A 17,361-nucleotide genomic window follows, 5' to 3' on the forward strand; every position below is an offset into this window, starting at 1 on the left:
GAATAAAGTGATATATGCACTCATAAACTATTTTGTATAATTGTAACAGTGATTGGTGACTACCAAGGTGAATAGTTTATGATTTAAAATCTTCTGTGGTGGTTTGAAGCAGATTGGAGTGTGTAATATAGTTCACGTGGGAAACACTATCACCACGGATGCCTAAAATATGCTGTCAGTTAAAGCACAGGTAAAAAAAATGCTGTAATTATAAGCCGAGTAATAGATCTCCCTCGCCAACACCTCCCGTGAGTATCACAATCGAGGAAATCAAATCGATTTCAGAAGCTCAGTATGAAAAATCGAAAAATAATTCGGATGTCTTCATTTCCATTGAGATTAGTGCAATTAAAAAAACAGATAAGCAGCTTAACCAGCAATGTTTCATCGTACACTACAAAAGTTGATGACGCAGTGGAGAGAATCGAAGCGCTAGAGTTTAAAGTCCAGGAACTCCAGGTTAAGGATTGTGGTCACAACACTAGTACCTCTCCGGATAATGAAAAATCTGTTACGTCTTTATGTATTGCAGAAGTCACTGAGAGACTAAATAAGAAGAAAACCGCAATTTTATTCTTTACCAGAGAAAAGATATTTACCAGAGAAGAGATCTTTACCACAGAATAAATCATGTGAGAAACCTTACGTGTGTACTGGAAGTGGAAGAAAATCGAGACTTCACAAAAGAACACTGTGAAATACTCTCTGGCCAGAGACTTGACTCCCCTCCAAAGATCGCCCCGTCAGCTGGAAGTGAAGAAGGAATTAAAGGAACGGCAGGAATGAGGAGAGATGGACTTAATTATCAGGGAGGTGAGAGAAGATTTTATAATAGTGAAGCGGAGACAGCAGGTGACACCTTATGTCAACAACAGAAGATAGATCGTTCTAGTGATAAGGTATCTCGCTCATTTAATTGCTCATATACTGCTAATTTGGATCTTATTAATGTTATAATAATGTACTTTCAAAATGTAATGGGTCTAAACACGAAATTCCATTTCTTAATTCATCACTTGATGTGTCTGATTATGACATAATTGTATTCTCACAGACATGACTTAAGAGTAATATTGATAGTTCGGAGATTCTTCATCCAGACTAGCAGTCTGGCGCGCGCCTATTTACCTTTTTATGAAAAAGAATTAATGAAAAGCCTATCTTTTATATATTATACATATTTAATGAATGTTACAAAATAATAGTATAAAATAATAGAAGACACCAAGGGATGAGTTCTGTATCTGGAACTATAATTAATCTTTCATAATAGGATTTCAACGAATGTTATATTTTTAGGTAGAAAATGAAATTAAACTATTATATTCCAAATCAGTTTTTTCTTATTAAAAATTAATTTACACCTGATATTGATGAATAGCATTTATTACGATTTTGCAGCTCACGTTCATGATAATCATATTCTTTAAATAATGAATTTTGCATTTTTACAGAACAATTTTTATAAATCAATTTAGCAAAATTTTTGAACGCGCATTATAATAATCAATGAGCTTATAGGTTGAAAAACACATGTAATAATCTTGTTGCCACTTGGTAAACTCTTTCCTGAAAATCTTGGTTAAGTCTCCCTAATATTAGTTCATGCGTTCAATGTTATACAATTTTTAGTAATAACTGTTTCGTTATTCCGATTTATACAAAATCATTACACTACTTAGTAAGGAATAACGCGATATATGATTACTGTACAAATTTTCATTACAAGAGTAGATGAATCCCTACAAAGTTAAAAAAAAGTTACATTATTGAACGCAAATTTCTGCCAATTGTCGAATATTGGGCTTAGTTAAGTCTCCCACTTTGCCCTGGACTTATCACATTAAAGTTGATAAAAAACATAAATATATTGTTTAAAATTTAACTAATAAATATTTTATTTCAAATTACATTGAAATTAATTAAATTTTGTATTAAAAATAACACTTTCAACAAATAAATATTTGAAAAATTATCATCTGGGGTGAAGGTGTTGTAAAAAAATGTGGTCTATGGTGGTAGATAAAGGGTAAAGGCGTTATGACTGTTTTACAGAATAATAGTCTTTTGACTTAAAACTTTAAGAAGTGGGACAAATTTGTTCATTTCCTAACTGATAATTCTTTATTTGTTTAAAATTCGTCGTTCTAGTTTAAAAATCAATAATTTTAGTTAAAAATTCATCCCTTTGGTTAGAAAATTTACTTTTTTTTTAAATTCTTTTTGTTTTCAAAATTAATTAATTTTCTATACGAAAAAGTATCTTAGCTTTTCGTTTAAATTCGAATCTCTTATAGAAAATGAATCTTTATGATTAAAAATTCGTTTTCTTATTTTTACAATGGATCTCTTGGCAGCATCTGCATTCGTTGAAATATTAAATATTACATTTTCTATCGAAAATCCACATTTGCAGGTTAAAAATTCAACTACTTTGTTGAAAATTTACATACTGATTCGATACTTCAACTCTGGTTAAAAATTTTAATATTTTATTGAAAATCTTTTCTTTTTATTTTAAGATGTCCACCACTATGTTTTCATTGAGATTTTTTTTAATGCAACTATTTTTGGTTAAAGATTAATCTTTTTTATTTGAAAGTTTAGCTATTCAGTTTTTTTAATGTGTCCCCTAAGGGTTTACATGACTTCCATTCCTTACAATCTTTCCGTTTATATCTATATTTTTTTACAATATTATCCTTTCTATGCATACAATTATTTACAACTATTTACATAAAGTATTATATCTAGGTCCTTATTTCTATTTCCTGCGATAGCACAATTTAGGACTTATTAGTAAACGAGTGAGCGCGCGAACGAAAGTGAGAGTTCAAGCGAGAGAGAGAGCATGAGAACACAAACGCATCTTAGTCCACCTAACTTTTACTTTACCATTACCTACAATTTTTACGCTTCTAATCTAATCTCTCTCATTAGCTACTCTAGCACCCTTCAACACCTTCATCCATTCCTCTACTAATCCATCTTCCCCTAGAATCTTAACCACATTTTCTTGCCATCTTCCTTTATCCTTCATTCCTCTCCTACATCCTTCCCATACATCCGCCCATGTTTCCTCCTCCCATTCACATATTCTACACTTTCTGTTCTCTTCCTTTTCCCAGTACATCCCCTTCCTTACCTCGTTTCCGAGGTAAGGAAGTTTTCTGTTTATCGTCTTATACCATTTATTGTATTTTGATTCCTTAATCGCCCCCCATCTTTCTATTGATTGTCTTTCCCTCTCCCTTTTTTCCAATTCTTCATAGTTTACTCCAGTCCCGTCTTCTATTTCTGTATCATTAAAGAACTCTCTCCTTTCTTCCTCCCATCTCGTTAATTCGATCGCCCTCTCTCTCCTCTCTTCTACCTCCATCAAAGACTTTCTCGCCAACTCCCCTCCCTTTCCCTCCCTCAGCTTGTTCTTAAATTTCCATGCCCTCTTTCCCGCCCTCAAAGTTAACTTATCCCTTTGCGTTTCTTCTCTTACCATATATCCTGGCTTTCTCCAGTCTGCCCCTAGTGTCCACCTTATATACCTTTCTTGTAAACTCTCAATATCTTCCCTTTCTTTACATCCCCATATCTCTGCTCCATAACCTTATACCGGCCATGCCAGCTTACAAATATGCCATCCCTTCTTCATCCTCTGCCATCAACACTATGTCGTCTGCGTATGCCAGTGTATATATCTTTTTCATCCCTATCCTAACTCCTCCCGAACCCTTTCTCCTCATTTCTTCTTCCAAGACTGATATTAATAAATTAAATAAAAGTCGGCTCAGAGGACACCCTTGTCTCACACCTTTCACCATCCAGAAACTATCTCCTACTTGCTCTCCTATCTTTACCCAGCTTCTTGCCTCTCTAAAAATTTCTGATACTCTCTTTATTAATCCCTCCCTTATCCCCTTTTTTATCATAACTTTTTCTATTTCTCCTCGGTTTAATGAGTGAAACGTCGCCTTTAAGTCCACGAATATTGCTATCATTGCCCCTTTTCCCCTTTTAATTCCCTTATTTACTAGATAGTTCAGAACATATATGTTGTCCATTACCCCCAATCCTTTTCTAAACCCTGTCGGATTCGGTGACTCGATCTTTTTCCTTCAACTTCTATCTTCAATCTCTTCGACAAAATAGTTACATATACTTTATACAGTGTTGGCATCAACGTCACCCACCTGTAATCTTTAACCTCCTCTCCCTTGCCTTTCTTTACTATTGGTATAGCTACTCCTTCTTTCCATAACTCTGGCCATCACTCTCCTCTCTATACTCTATTACACATTATCCATGCCCATTCCTCTAGTTCCTCCCCTCTATATTTCCATACTACATTTGGAATCTCATCTATACCAGGTGCCTTTCCATCCTTCATTATTCCTAAAACTTTAACTATTGCTTCCCTTGAAATGTCCTCTTCCTCATCTCTTTCTCTGCCATATTTTTCTCCCTTTACAACTTTTCTCTCTACTCCTCCTAGCAAATCCAAAAAATATTTCTTCCATTCTATCATTTCAATATCTTGGTTTACACTTTTTCTTCTTTTTCTTTCTTTATTTACTACCTTCTATACTTCATTTTCCGTCCTAGCCTTCTCCGCCTCTTTCTCTTCCTTTTTCTTTTGATAACACAACTCCCAACTCCTCCAAGCTCTTCAACAACTTTTTTCCCTCCCCATTTAGTATCTTACCTTTGGATTTTCTTCCTCTCTTTTCTCCTTATCTATTCCTGTTATACATTTATTCCTTACTCCCATCGCCATTCCTCACATTGCTCTGCCCTTTTTTTTTCTTCCTCTTTGCATTTTGCACTTGCCATTTGTAACCTCTTGGTAACCTTCCCCTTAGTCTTTCCCATCCCTTTCCACCTAGCCACGTCTCCATCATTATGACTACATCCCAATGTGTCAAATTTGTCACAAACTCCCTATCCTCTCTCTCCAATCCTGCTATATTCCAGTAACAAATCTTCCATTCTTCTCTACTTTCGTTTCTCATCTTTTTTTCCTTCTTACTGTTTCTTATTTTCCTATCTTCCGTTCCTTCCTCTTCTAGTTTCCCTGCACCTCGTATTTTACTAACTGTTCCCTTTCTTCATGTCAATCCCACTATACTCCATCTATCTGAATTCTCCCATACTTAACCCATGTTCTCTTTCCCTTTTTTCTTTCCACTTCCACTATTTTCTTAAATGTATACTTCATCTCCCTTTCTACCAATGTCAAATCATCCTCTATTCTCTCTGGACTACCATATAATAACCTCTTCTTTGTCATCACATCCCTCTTATGTTCCCATTTCTTCAGTTTCATCAGTACCAATTTCTCCCCTCTTCGCACTTCCTTTCCTACATTTCGCATTTCCTCTATCTCTACCATAGCATCAATTCTTTTTAGTACTTCGTCCACCCCTTCCTTCAGCTTCTTCCCCTCTAATCTTATACCCTTCATCACTGTGTTTAATGTTCCTTCTTCCGTATCTTCTCTTTCTATTCTTTTTTCTATTTTTCTCAGCATTTCCATCTTCTTATTCCGATTCTCGCCCCCACCACAATCCCCTTTCGAGCTTTCAAGTTTCTTCATCCTACCTCTCATCTCCTCTACCTTTGTTATTATCTTCTTCCTACTTCTCTAGTTTTTGCTTCAATGACTGCATCCTCTTTTCTAACTTTTCCCTGATTTCTTCCCATTTTCTTATTTCTTTCTTAACTTCAGCCATTTCCCGCCTAATTTCCTTCTTTAATTCCTCTTCCCCTTTCTCCTGCTTTTCTTCATAAATCCCCATTACTTCTATCATCACTTCTCGAATTTCCTTCAATCTTTCCTCTTTCATCGACACTTCACTTTCATCTCCGCTACCGTCAGCGCCCTTACTATTATCGCTCTTCCCTACCAAACTCTGCTTTTCCGGCGGCGATCTAAACATTTTCTGATATTTTACGCTCGCCCCGATATCTTCCTTCTCTTCATTGCTTTCCCTCTCCCCTCTCTTCCTTTTGATAAATGCTTCTATTGACACTACGCTTTTTGCTCTTAATCTTTCCTTTTCTATAGTTTTTTTATACTTTCCCCTTGCCTTATTTTCCTTTATCTCTTCTTTAACCTGCTACTACCAATCTGTCAACACAGTCCTCCCACTCTGTCATAAATCTCCAAACAAACTTCCACACAAATCTGTCCCAATCCTCCAAAATATCTACCTCCCCTTTGTAATCTCTTTGCAATCTCACCTCAAATTGCACCACAATATCAGAAAAACTCAGCATCGACAATTCCCATTACTTTACACTATTTGGTTAAAAGTTAAACTATTCGTTTGTAAATGCAAATTTTTCATTAAAAAGCCTATTTTTTACAAACCCGTTTAAACTGAAAATTATAAAGTTTAAAAAAATTAACGAATTTACAATCAAATAGTTACTTTTTCATCCAAAAACATAACATTTTAACAAAATAGTTAAACTTTTAAATAAGTAGATCAATTTTCAACCAAAAACTAAAAAAATGATTATTTTAAAACAACAACAGCTGAATTGAATCAAAAAATGCATTTCAAGAACATTTTTAACCAGAGATACATTTTTAACTAAAATAATGAATCTTCAACCAAAAAAATTAGTTTGTAAAAGGTCGTTCGACCTTAAAACAATTAAAGAAATGTTCAAAAAAAAAGATTAATTTTCAACCAAAGAAAGAAAGAATTTTCAAATAAAATGATGAATCTTCTACCCAAAAAGTAATCATTTTTACTTAATTAGTTTAACATTTAACCAAGTAATCGAATGCAAAAAAGCACAAATTTTAAACTAAATAATTGAGGCCTCAAGTCATTGGTTGAAATTTCGTCTTTTTTGTAAAACATTAATCTTCTTGGTTAAGAATTAATCTTTTGAACATAGAATTTTTTTTTGGCGAAAAAATGTTTCTCTACAAATTTAATCTAAAAACAACATAATTCCCTTCCTGATCGATTCAGCGAGTTTAAGTTCAGAACCGGCCTAATGTTAAATGTATTCGACCTCCTTTGAAATCATTTTTATAACAGTGTTTTTTTTTGTTGAAAAGAAATTTTTTTTAACAGAAAATTCAACTATGACATATTTGGTAAAAAAGTAATTTTTTATTTAAAGTGTAAACTTTTTTAGTTAAAAATCTAACTAATTGTTTAAAAATTAATGGATTTTATTAAAAATTCGTCTTTTTTAATATCAACTTAATATTCTTGTTTGAAAATTCTTCTTGCTGATTTAGGATTCAATCATTTTTCTGACAATTCTTTTTTTTTCAAAATTAATTTATTGAAGTAAAAATTTAACTTTCCATTTTTTGTTCAAAATTTATTGATATTTTTAATTGCAATCTGTTTTGGTAGAGAACTCAGCTTTTTTTTTTAATTGCACTTCCTTAATTTGAAAGTGATTATTTTTTAACTAAGAACTGTACTATCCCATTTTAGTTGAATATTAAATTCATAATTGAAGCTTAATCTGTTTCGGTTCAAAACGAACCCTTTTGATTGAAAATTCAACTATTTTAAAATTAAAATTAAAATTATTTCCTGAAAAAAAGATCCTACTCCATCTTCACGTTAAGCATTTTCTGTTATTAAAGATTCTTAACTTGATCGATATTGTGTAAATTCTTCTGCCTTCATGGTTTGGAGGGTTGATCTACTGTCGGTAAGGTACAATCTCTGATGATATAGCAGATAAATTAAAAAATTTGAAAATAATCTACTATTTTATTCAAATTTCTTTTTTTTTTAATTAATTTCTATAATGGTAAAATCTACTTATATTACTTTTGGTTAAAAAATGGTATTTTTTAGATAAAAATCATATATTTGTTTGGAAATTTCTAGATTTTGTAGAAAATTCGTAATTTTTTTGTAGAAAAGTAATATTCTTGGTTGAAAATTAATATTTTTCATTGAGGATTAAGTTATTTAAAAAAATCCTTTTCAGTTTGTCAATAACCAATTTCTCTAGCAGAAATTTCGATTCTACTATTTCTGGTTGAAAATGGATATTTTAAATTTTAAATTGACCTTTTGTGCTTAATAATGAAAATTTTTTAATTTTTCTGTTTTGGTAGAAAATTAATCCTTTTGGTTTAAAATCGACCGTTTTTCGTTAAAGATTGAACTATTTGGAAAAATTTTTATCTCTTTTGATGCAGTATTTAGAAATTCAGAATTTTGTTAAAAATTCGTCATTTTTGGTAGAAAAATAAACTTCTTAATTCAAATTTCATCTTTTTTTTAGGATTCTATTATTACATGAAAACTTCTTTTTTTGGTTAAAATTTAATTTATTCAAGAGAGAAGTCGATCATACTTCATAGTTAGTCAAAAATTAATTTATGTAAAATAAAATTGGATTATATCATTTTAGGAAGAGAATTGATGCTTGAGATTAAAACTTTATCTTTTTTAGTTGAAATTTCAACCATTTGTTTGAAAATGCACATATTTCGATGAAAATTCGTGTTTTTGATAGAAAATTAGTCTTCTTGGTTCATAATTTATCTTTATGATTAGAAACAAATCTATTAAGTAGCACATTCCTTTTTTTTTTGTTTTGTTACAAAATTAGATTCTTTAACTAAAAATTTAACCAGCCCACTTTTGGTAAAACACTAAAATTTTGAGTTACAAATTGATATTTTTGTGTTGAAAAATTAATTATTTGTTTCAAACATATTCATCTATTTTAATAAATTTCAACTAATTTCTTGAAAATTTAATTGTTTGTTGTTAAATATTAATTATTTTAACTAAAAAGGAATATTCCTATTTCTGGTTATATATATATAATTAAAAATTTGTCATAAGGACAACCGCAGGATTTCGCCGCGAGCGGGTGCTAATCTGAAAAATTGCACCCGCTTCCAGCGAAATCGCGGTAAAATTTCAGCCACAACCACGTCTCACAATATATTCATATTTCAAATTAAAAATTTATCTTTTTTGGTTGACAACTCCAATATTTGTTTGAAAATTAATCTTTTTGATTGAGGATTCAACTATTTTACTGAAAATTTAACTGCACAATTTTTGAATGAAAAAGTATATTTATAATTGAAAATTCATTTTTTTAGTTGAAAATTCGTCATTTTGGTAGAAAATTAATTTTCTTTGTTAAAATTTTATCTTGTTTATTAAGGATTGAACTATTTTCTTCATTTTTGTTTTGTTTATTAAAAATTAATGACTGTAAGGAAAATTTTCATTATATCATTGTTGGTTGGAAACTAATCGTCTTTTGTAGAGAATTAATTTTATGGGTAAAAAATTAATCTTTTTTTTATAATTTTTAACATAGATGTCCTAAATAATGTATAGAACCTGTTTGATTTAAAGTGAATTCTATCTTATTCTAAATACTTTTTATAATATTGTTCTTGGATTCAAATTAATTTAGTTGAAAACAATTTACATCTATATAAGGTTTCTTACAATTTATAATAATAAATTTCGTACAAACAGGCCATCTGAAAAATGAAAAAAAAGGAATAAAATAATAAAAAATTTAATATAATTACAATAATTACTTAATTATAAATAATAACAATATAATTATAATAAGTCACTGAAAAAATAATTTGCAAACAACTTTTTCGATTGAAAATTGTTTCATTAAATAAAAAATTGATGACAAAACTTTTTCGACTACATTGGCATTGGTTTCTCATCAATTGTACTTCTTTAAAATAAAATAATGTTTTAAGATTACTGCAAGATTTATCATTGGTTCTTAATAAAATTAAACAAAATTTAAATTTAAAAATAAACAATTTTCATTTTTATTAGTTCACAACTAAGATATTAATCATAAAATACTGCTTCCGATTATGAAACTGCGTACCTACAAGATATCGTGTACTTTTCACAGATTTAATAAAATTCTTTGATGTAGGCCACCATTGAATGCTGAAACGTTTGAAACAACTTGATTAGTTTCAATTCAGCTGACCCTAAAGCCAACAACTTACATCAACAATTTCTTCAAAATTCTGTTATTTATTTTAAAAATTTCTTTAATATAAAATTAATCTTTGTGATTGGAAATTCATCTTTTTTGTTGAAACTTCTACTGTTTGGTATCAAATTCATCTGTTTTAGTTAAAATTTGAAATAATCTGTAGAAAATTTCATTTTTTTGATTGAATATTAACCTTTATAAACTAAAAACTGCATTATTCTACTTCTTTTGATTTGATATTTTTTATTCTACCTTGATCTTTTTTAGTTAAAAATAGAATTATTTGTTTGAATATTTATGTATTTTGTTGAAAATTTAAATTTTTGGTAGAAATATAAAACTACTTCTTTAAAAATTCATCTTTTTCATTGAGAATTCAAGTATTTTGTTGAAAGTTCCTTTACAGTTTGTCAAAAATTAATTTATGTAAAATAAAATTGGATTATACCATTTTTGGTAGAGAATTGATATTTTAAGTTGCTGTAGCAGTTAAATTTACACTGGAAGGTATTTTATTTCTTTTGATTACAGTTTATATTCCCCCTGAGACCCCCATAGTGGGATTTAGAGCTTTCTTTGAGGCTTTATCGAGCTTACAAACTATTTGGTCGTGTAATATAATAATTATAGGAGATTTAAATATACCAAAATTAAAGCAGTGCATAGACAAACAAGTATCTGATCAAAGATCATCATTGTTAAGTAATTTTATGAATTTACGTGAGCCATTCTAATATAACGATATACATAATTTTAATGAGAGGTATCTAGATCTAGTTTTAGCTTCATTTCCATGTGAGGTAACAAACAACGAACATCCAATATTGCCTATAGATATGCATCACCCGCCACTTGTGATTAAATTTGAGGCTTGTCTACCTAGATATTCTCAAAAATTAAGGTTTAATAATAACCCACAAGAAAAGCGTTATGTTTTCAGAAAATTTTACTATGATATTGTAAAAGACTGACTAAAAAATACTGATTGGGCTTTTCTCATTAAATCAGAGAACGTTAATGTTGCTTCAGACAAGTTTTATGATAAACTCAGGGAAATACTGAATAAAAATGTAAGCTTTATATCCTTAAATTATTAAAAAGATAAGTATCCACATTGGTATACCAAGAAAATTATAAGAGACATACAAATAAAAGATAAACTTCGATTAGAAAATAAGGAATCTGAAAATGGGCATCACCTGGAAGCATTCAAGAGATTTAAAAGAGATATTAAGAACAATATCGGGCATGCGCATGAGAACTACCTGCACAAAGTTGAATTTGATATACAGAAAAATCCATCATCCATCTGTGCTCATGTCAACAACACTAAAAAGGTTTCAAGGATTCCTGCAGTAATGTTTTTTAATAACAAAGATTTTAACAAAACTCAGGATATTGTTAATGCATTTGCGTATTTGTTCCTAAAAGTATACAAGCCTTCTACATTATATGCAGATGAAAACAATTCTAATGTACTTAGGTTTGTTGGTGATGAGTTCCAGGTGGATGCGGAATTAGTTATGAGCAAGCTGAAAATGCTAAAAACAAATTAACTTCCGGTGTTTATAAAATACCTAGTTTTTTGTACGTGAGTGTCATGAGGAGTTAGCTAAACCATTAAGTAGCATATTCAATCTCGCACTAGCTAGTAGAAAATTTCCCGACTACTGGAAATCCACTAAGATTTGTCCCGTTCCTAAATCACGCGATAAATCCTGTATTAAAATTCATAGACCAATCTCTATCCTGTGTAACTTCTCTAAGGCTTTTGGGATGATTATAGGTGATGTTCTGTGGTCCTATCTGTCTCCCGTGCTCTCTCCATCGCAACAAGGGTTTGTACCTCAAAGATCTACGCCGACAAACCTTGTTACTTTTATAAAAAAAATTGAAAAATATTTCACCTTAGACAGGCAAGTTGATGTAGTATATACTGACATGTCGAAGGCGTTTGATTGTGTGAGTCATGAAAAGATCATTAGTGATCTGTCAAGACTAGGCGTTGTCTGGTAACCTTTTTAAATTGTTGCGCTCTTATCTAACCGGAAGGAAAATGGCTGTTATGTATAAAGTGTACACGTTAATTCAATTTGAACCTACATCGGGTGTACCTCAGGGCTCAAATCTTGGACCTTTGCTTTTCGTAGTAAGCATGAATAGTATTGATGGCTATATAAATAACAACATTCTGCTGTATGCAGATGATGCTCAAATTTTTAAGCCTATTGATGACATTCAGGATTGCTATGATCTGCAGGCAGATGCAGATAATTTTACTCTTTGGTGTTATAATATCTCCTTGGATGTAAATCGCCGGTAATGTAAAGTGGAATTATTGTGGAAAGAGTCAAAATAATTCGTGATCTAGGTGTGTATATTACCTGTACTCTTAAATTCAACGCACACGTAGATATTATGGTTCGGGAGGCCAGTCTAACATTAGGTTTCCTAATTAGAACATGTCATAAATATAATTGTGAAGCAGCTATAAGATCTTTAAATTATGCACTTGTCAGGTCTAAACTGGAGTATTGCTCTGTTGTATAGCAAACTAAGACCTGTTATCTATCTAACGCTATTGATAAATGCCAAAAACGCTTTTTGAAGTTCTTACATTATAAAAAAGAAGGGAATTTTCTACCACCGATACCAGATTATCGGGTGCCATTAATAGTTCTTATCTGATATCTCAGTTTCCCCTCGCTCTGCCCCAATATGGAACGAGAGATAGACACTATGAGCAAGATGTATAATTCGATTTGCTCTACTCAACAAATTATTGATATATTTATGCAATCTTTTCATTCTTTCTTAAATAATGTTTACAATTACATTCAGCAACGATAATTTCTCGCAAATTATTTAATTATCACCATGAAACTCTTTATATCCCCTCACTCGTTTTAACCAATATCTTTGAAATGTTGATTTGTAAAAGATGCGCTATATACATATATGTTTGATTTATAATATGAAGAATATGATTATGATAGGTATAATAATCGAAATTTGTACCATTATAATCCTGTAATTGGTGTTCGGACTGTTTGATTTATTCAATAAAAATGAAATGAAATTAAAAACACAATTTTCGTTTAAAGCATTATTGCACGCTCCAAAATCATGAAATTTTCCAAATCTAGTAGAATTATATGCAAGAATGCATCTCCTTATACTAAAATTTTCGATTTGCTCAAACATGATCAATTACAAAAATATAAAATCATGATAAAAAATTTAAAACATTATTTTCCTCCAGAGCCATCTATGTGGAAATTAGGCCTGACATCGTAAAATAACCGATTATATATTTTAAAAAGCTTTTTACCTCATTATTATTCGAAAAACAGTAAATACAATTAGCAAAATGTGCTAGAATAAAAGGGATTACCATTTTTCTATGTCTTGCTTGCTTTATGGTATCCAAAACTGCCGTACAAACTAAAAAGATACATAAGTCCAATCTGACGCGAACTGACCAAATCGAGAAGGACTTCTTGCCGAAAGAACTTGAATTTCAAATAAAATTTTTGATAATTAAGATATGCTGTTTGAGTAAGGATAATGTGCTTCTTCATATTTTTCAATAAAAAATTGACTTTTAAAACAATTTCTTTTAGAAAATGGACTTGCGATGTTTTACTAGTCGCGGCAAGTCAAAAATATAAGGCAAAAAGAACACAAAGTGTTCCTATGGTGTTAGTGTAACCTATGGGCGGCTATCTGGAATTCCAGTGACAGATACGCAATTCAGGAGACTTCAAAGCCTATTCAAATCCAAGTAGATGGATTTTTGTTTCCTGGGTGGCCACAAAAAATGTATTAAAATAAAAATGTCTGCTAGACATTTTAATCTGAAAGATTTTCTAAAAAAAAGGTTTGCATAGTGACTGCCTTATGACTCAAAGCGAAATTCATTTATAAACCTATTGTATACAAAGGCATATTTGTTGATAATGGAGAGAAACGCATCACCTGTGCGTTAAATTGTATTTCCATTGTCCCATGTTTGCGTTTCACCGCAGATGATGTCAGCTGCGTACTTTTATGACCAATGTGGTAGAGTCTTTAGACGGTTCTTATGGAAGATGCATATTCCTATTTGTTTATGAATTACGTGTATGATGTCATCTGCGTTTAAACGCATGCATGGGATATTAGGAGAAAAATTGTACGCACTGACAATGCATAAAACAGAAGTGACGGAAGGATAGCTTATTTGAAATTGTCAAATTGTTCGAAGATTTAGGAAAATTATACGTATTTCTTACTGTCTTTCAGAAATATATTCATATACTTAAGAAATGAACAACTTATAACTTTAAAAATCATAAAATGAGAAGAAAATTTATATTTAAAAAATTGTGCTATTCCTTTATTATCGTCAGTAAGTGCTCACTGCCAATAATAAACTACGGTTATTTATTTTTTTACATAAAGGGTGTTGTAACCAAGGCCTAACCTCAAAATTGAATTGCCTCATTTTGCACTATAATGCCGTAGAGGGAAGATAGGTGTAGAGGCGACAATGCAGCAGATAGTTTAAAGAACACTAAGGGAAGCGCAATGACAGGGGAAGGCTTAGTTTGGGAACCAACAACGCGTAGCGCTAGTGCCACGTACCAGTGCTTTACGATAGAATGTATGCTTGATAGCGTAAGTGAGTGTAAGTGGGATCGGCGAAGAGAGTGTGATGTGTACATGAGTGGAACTGAAAAAATTTAGAACCCTTATACCTGGACTAGTATTGTCGCACTCTATTCTGGCTATTTACTTTCTTCCAATATTGTCTGGAATGCAAATATCCACCGATATGTTTTTCATTCGAAACTTTGTGTTTTAATATTTGAAGTTAAAATTTAAAAATAAAATAATGTTTTTTAACGTTCCCATTAAAAATTTTGTATTCGCCCAGACAAATAATTCTTTTCTAAGAATTATTATTTGCAATCGTATTCATTTTTACAATATGCGAGCATTTATTGAATATTGTTTGCTTTTATTTTGTAACAATAAGAAACACGTAAACTTATTAATAAATGCATTAAAAAGAACGTATAAATCTTGCCGTTCGCATATAATCTTCATAGAATTGTCACTTTGAGTAATAATTATTTTTTTAGAATTATAATAAAATGTATGGGAATTTTTTCCATTGTTTGCTTTTGTACTTATACATTTTCTATTCTCAAACTTATCTGTTTGCACCAGTGAGAAGAATATAAATAATATAGGTACAACTTTAAAAATATATATAAATAAAAAAGGTTTTATCATTATCGCGCAAATACTGTTGAGCTCTTGGATCATAAACTCATGCATCCCGCGTATTATTTTATAAAGTGCATATTTCAGACAATTTTTAATGAATCTTTCTCAAATACTCCAGACATTTTCTTTGAACCATATACAACAAATTTATCGTTGGAAGTTGTTTTAAATCTGAAGTTGCTTCTATACTTTTTGTCTCCGAAAATAGAAAAAATTTGTTTACCGACCGGCCTTAATTTTCAATTGGTTAATATTAAAGAAAAGATCATTTTCAACTTTTAATTTTATGTATGTATATTTATTTGACCTCTCCATTTTACGGGTTTGAGGGCCTCCACTCCTTGTATATAAAATTTACATTTCATCCTTAATCTAATTTATGAGCTGCTTATCTTCTGATGTATCGCCTCACTTAAAAATAAAATAATATAATAATAATAACAAAAAATAATACTAATAAGTCTAGTAATGAGCCTTCTTCCAGGGCTTCCATTTCCTCTTACCATAAAAAACAAACATTTTCCACGATTTTGAATTTAGCTTTTGCTCTTTAATTTCCTTTTTCAGGATCAACCGTTTGGCTCTGCCCTATTCCCTTCCTTCCCTTTACTTCTTCCAATTTCTTCATCCACATCACTCCCTGTCCATTATTATCCAAAATCCATCATACGCACTCATCCACACTCAACTGCCCATCTTCCTTCTGTGCACCTCTCTAAAACATATTCCCAAGACTCCAATTCGTATCCACATACTCGACATATATTCTTCTCTTTATCCATCCAATGTCTACAAGCTCTAAATGCTTCTCCCATTCCAAACCGTATCAGCTTACTCTATTTGTCTTACTTCTTTATTTTTTGCAAATATTCTGGTTTCGTCAACCCTTTGACCATCATATACCATCAATTCTACCTCAAATCTATAATCTTTGTTTATCTCTCTTCTCCTTGTTTAACTAATAACTCTAACTCTATGCCCTGCCACTCCATAGCCCCTTCTCGTATTCTACAAACCCTTCTCATTTTTCTCCTTTCTTCCTCCCATTTTGAATTTCCCAAATTTCCTCTCGCCTCATTGTTCCAAATTTCGCCCAAACATGCTTGACTTATTCTGCTTCCTTCTCCCCATTTTAGCTTCTCTTCAAACCTCCAGGCTCTCTTAATTTGTGTAGCAACCATTTTTTCCCTGCCTTACTCTTCTCTTAAAATGTGTCCTGGGAAACTTCAGATGACCCCCATTAACTACCTCATAAATCGCTTATATATGCTCTCTACTTACCTATGTTCTTTCCATCCCCAGATCACCACTCCATAAAACAACACCGCCCAAACCAACGCATAAAACAACGAGACCCTCATTCTCCAATCGTCCTTAAACCTTCTCTTTCCTATGCTCCATAATTGGCCCATCACGTTACACGCACGTGCAATTATTTTCCTCACCTGCAGCTTGTTTTCCCCTCCTGCCTCAAACCAAAAACCTAAGTAACAGAACTCCTCGACACTTTCCACTGTTTGTCCGTTTATTTTCCAAACGTAATCTATTATGGTGTTTCTACTTCTGAAACACATCACCTTGGTCTTCTCGATGTTCGCCGTCAGATCCTTTGCTTCCATATACTCTTCAAAAATTCTCCTCATTAGGGTAATCTACTTCTCGTCGTTGGCTAACAAAACTACGTCGTCCGCCTGAACTTGATATCATATTTTGTCCCCTCTTTTCTTTTCTTCTTCAGCTTCTCCTCTAGATCTGCCAACAGCATATTAAACAGTACAGAAGTCAAAGGGCACCCTTGCCTTAGACCTCTTTCTATCCAAAATACCTCTCCTTTTTCCTTTTCTATATTCACCCTAATTCTGGTTTCAGTAAACATTTCCTTTATCCTCTATACCAGCCTTCCTTCTGTTACCCTCTCTTTTATTGCCTGCCATAAAAATTTTCTGTTTACTGAATCAAAAGCTGCTTTAAAGTCCACGAATAACGGGATTAATTTCCCTCCTTTTTTCCTAGATTTCTATTAACAGAGTAGTTCAGTACGTAAATTTTGCCTATGGTTCCTACCCCTTTTCTAAAACCCGTCTGATTGTGTGGAAT

General features: G+C 31.7%; 1 long non-coding RNA gene across 1 annotated transcript in view; it reads left to right on the forward strand.

The window, feature by feature from the left end:
* The first annotated feature begins 797 nt into the window (after positions 1 to 797).
* Positions 798 to 17,361, forward strand: part of LOC117179051 — an 87,452-nt gene continuing 70,888 nt past the window's right edge. Inside the window, exon 1 of the long non-coding RNA XR_004467857.1 lies at positions 798 to 899. This is a non-coding gene — a long non-coding RNA (uncharacterized LOC117179051). The remainder of the gene's footprint in view (positions 900 to 17,361) is intronic.

This window comes from Belonocnema kinseyi, chromosome 8 (genome assembly GCF_010883055.1).
Source record: "Belonocnema kinseyi isolate 2016_QV_RU_SX_M_011 chromosome 8, B_treatae_v1, whole genome shotgun sequence".
NCBI classification, from domain to species: Eukaryota; Metazoa; Arthropoda; class Insecta; order Hymenoptera; family Cynipidae; genus Belonocnema; species Belonocnema kinseyi.